Raw genomic sequence first — 4,009 nt, forward strand, 5'->3', positions numbered from 1 at the left:
TTGTAATCATCATTTTATTATCATGCAATATGGTCGTGTTAACGTTAACCTCATTTTTCGGTATTCATTTTCATTCTTTTATCTTTTTTTTGACAAGAATTCATTTTCTTTCTTTTTTCCTTCCTTTTATTTTTTTTTTTATTTTTTTTTTATTTTTATTTATTTATTTATTTATTTATTTTTTTTTTTACAAGCTGGAAACTGTTGTACTTTATAAATGAGAAATTTAAAGGGAAATTTAAATGTTATTTATGATTTCCTTAACCACTCCAATCTTATATAAAACTGACTGAGGTCCAGATTATACGCATAATATTGTTATTATAATTACTATTATCATCGATATCATAATTGTTATTATCATTTTTACCATCACCATTATTATCATTATTAGTATTACTGCTATCTTCACCACTATTTTCATGATAATCACTATTAGTAGTAGTAGTAGTAGTAGTATTGTTATTATTATTATAATTAAAATTACTACTGCTGCTGGTATTGCTTTTATCATTATTTTATTACTGTTGATGTTATTATCGTCATCACTATCATTATAAGTATTGTGAACTATCATTACCCTTCATATTTATAGTATTATCATTGTACCTTTATTATAATAACTATTTGCTGGAATTATCAATACAACATTACACACACATACACACACACACATACACACACACACACACAAATATATATATATATATATATATATATATATATATATATATATATACATATATATATCATCATCACTACCACTGACATCGAATTTTGATGCTGTTATTGGTGCTGTCATCACCATCCTCACCAATTCATATAAAACCCTATTTTTTTCTCTAGGATGACCTGAGATTCACACATTTAGTCTAAAAAAGGTTCCTTATTAATATTGTCATGTGCTTTACTTTTGGCAATGCTGGGAAGTGTTGCCAAACCTCGTAAATAAGACATCTAACAGTCTGTATCAAGTGTAATTTTTCCCCTTCCTTCTTTCGTGATATATTTTAACATTTCAGGTCACTTTAAAAAGTAATACTGAATATGTGTATATATATATATTTTTTTTCTTCTTCTTTCTTCTTTCTTCTTTCTTCTTTCTTCTTTCTTCTTTCTTCTTTCTTCTTTCTTCTTTCTTCTTTCTTCTTTCTTCTTTCTTCTTTCTTCTTTCTTCTTTCTTCTTTCTTCTTCTTCTTCTTCTTCTTCTTTCTTTTTTTTTCTTTTTTCTTTTAGTTCCTTAAATCCTATTTATGATTTCATAAAAGAGAAACATACAAAAGTATACAAAGGAATTGTTAGCACAGCATATAGAATTAATGTGGCTCAAAGTACGGTATACTTGAATGCTGTGTTAATAAAATATATCGCTAATGAACTATTAGTTTCCCTCGAATTGAGAATTTACATTCTTTTTAAAATAAATACATCCATTTTATTGAACAACTATTCGTTCTTTAGTAGGTTTAGTACAACAGACAGATATAAAGCGACAGGCACACACACACATAGAGAAGGGGGTACGGGATTAGTTTATAAAAGAAACAATTACTCAATAAAAGAAGTCTTTGTGGCGTAGTGGTTAACATGTCTGCCTCTGACTCAGGAGATTTCGGGTTCGATTCCCGACGGAGACAAATCTAGCTTCTTTTGTTTTTATGTTACTTATATTTTATATTTGAGCGCGAATTAGTGATTTTCTTGGAATTTGTTTTTATTAATATCCATATATATTAACATGTTTCATATCAATATCATAGAATCGTAATTGTGACATCAAAAATATTGTTAATATTATTGCCTCTCTTCTATATTTCTGATTTCATCCTCATCATCATCATAGCTTTTAGCATTATCAATATCATTATCATTATCATCATTAGCATTGTTATTATCATCACCCACATAATCATCACGATCGTCATCATCATTATTGTATTCTTATCATCATAACTATAATCAAATATTGTGTATCGTTATCATTATTATCTTTATAGTTATCATTCCATTATTATGCTAATCAATTTTATGTTATCATCATAATTAATACTGATATTAATACTCTTCTTATCATTGTTACTATTTATGTTTTTTTATGAATTCTTTATTGTTGTTAGTGTGATCATCATCATCAAAATCATTGAATATGGTCGAGTAACAAATTTATCTTTAGGCTGACATCTTCTGACATCTTTGGCCTGAGAAATACACAACAAGGCTCAAAAATAGAGTTGTGTGGCTTACCACTTTCTGATTTTGTCATGAATTGTAAATTTCGACTAAGCTTTATAAATGAGAGATCGAAAGGCAGAATCAAATATATATTTTTTTATGATATCTTTAATTTCCAAAAGCATATAATAAATTTGATAAAACAGAGAATGAGTTCGTAACGTTTATGAAAGAGATTTATCAACATTGTATGAAAATGTCTGTGGTTGAATTTGAGTATTCAGCATCTATAGCAAAATTATCGAATATGAACTGTTACCTCGCCACATGTAAAAAATAGATAAAATGTTTTAAAACTGCTATTTTATTGAGGATGCTTTATTTCTTTGTAAACATTGAAAAGATGATGTCAGAATATAGCACACCAGAAGTCCCTTAGGAAGAGAAAGCGAGAAAGCGCGAGAGAGAGAGAGAGAGAGAGAAAGGGAGACAGACAGACAGGCAGTGACAGGCACAAAGAGAGAAAAGAGACAGACAAACGGACAGACAGGCAGAGCGTGAAGGAGAGAGAGAGAGAGAGAAGACTGATACAGAGCCAGACAGACGAAAAGACAGAGAGAGAGGAGGAGAGAGAGAGAGATAGGGTGAGGGTGGGTGAGAGGAGGAGGGGGTAAGAGAGACAGACAGACAGACAGACAGATACAGATAGACAGACAGACAGATGCAGCGCCAGACAGACGAAGAGACAGAGAGAGAGAGTGTGTGGAGGGACAGAGAGAGAATAGGAGAGAGAGAGAGATGGGGTGAGGGTGAAAGAGTGAAAGGGGGAGGGGGAGAGAGAGAGGGGGGGGGGGAATTACTCTAGATAGAAATAGCTTTCTTTGCCTAAGTTACTAAGTCCTTGTAATGTGATGGTTAACACAGCATTGTTTTTAATCGTTATTATTATTTCTTTTTAAAATTTGTTTGTGAGTCGCTCGTTATCACCCTTTTTTCCAATATTCATTTACATGTCTCGAACCAGTGTTATAATTAAGATAGATAGATAGATAGATAGATAGAGCATAGCATTATTGCCATGTGTTTTCCTTTATGGAAATATTCGAAACTACTTTATAAATGAGACATCCAAAGGCCAGAGTCAAGTATATTTTTTCTCTTTCTTTTGCAATATCTTCTAACGCTTCAGATTGTATATTGATTATAATTTCTTATGGTTTACTGTGATATTTTAATTGCTTGTATTCCACCAATCTTTACGATAATCTTATAAACCAGACCCGCATCACGCAGCGAGAGCTCAGCGAGGTCGCTCAGCCTGAAGAGAAGCGAACCATATATCTTACCAATGAGAAGAAAAGATAAATGTCTTGTGAACATGACAGGTAACAGCGACTAAACTCAATTTTCTCGCTAATGATTTAATGACAGTCACAACTGTTATTGCGAACACACTAGTATGCAAACAAACAAGACCATATAAAATATAACACAAAAATTTCATCAAACCTCAAATTAGTTATTTTAAATAAATCAAGCGATTAGGTTAGCATCATCATTATCACTGAATGAATGTGGTTGGGTTAATTTTTTTGAATGATATATATATTAAGTCTCAAAGATATACTTGTGTGACGTAGCCCTTATTGATTCTGTCACGTATTCTACTTTTTGGCAAAGATAGAACTTGCTGTTGTTCATAAATGAGACATTCGGCGGCAGAATTAAATGTATCTTTATTATGATTTTTTTTCATAGCTCCAGGTCGCTCTAAAAATACAGTTCCTTTATATCCAAAATACATATATTTTTATGTACAGAATATTTTTTCACACGT

The sequence above is a fragment of the Penaeus vannamei genome, chromosome 20 (genome assembly GCF_042767895.1).
Source record: "Penaeus vannamei isolate JL-2024 chromosome 20, ASM4276789v1, whole genome shotgun sequence".
Lineage (NCBI taxonomy): Eukaryota > Metazoa > Arthropoda > Malacostraca > Decapoda > Penaeidae > Penaeus > Penaeus vannamei.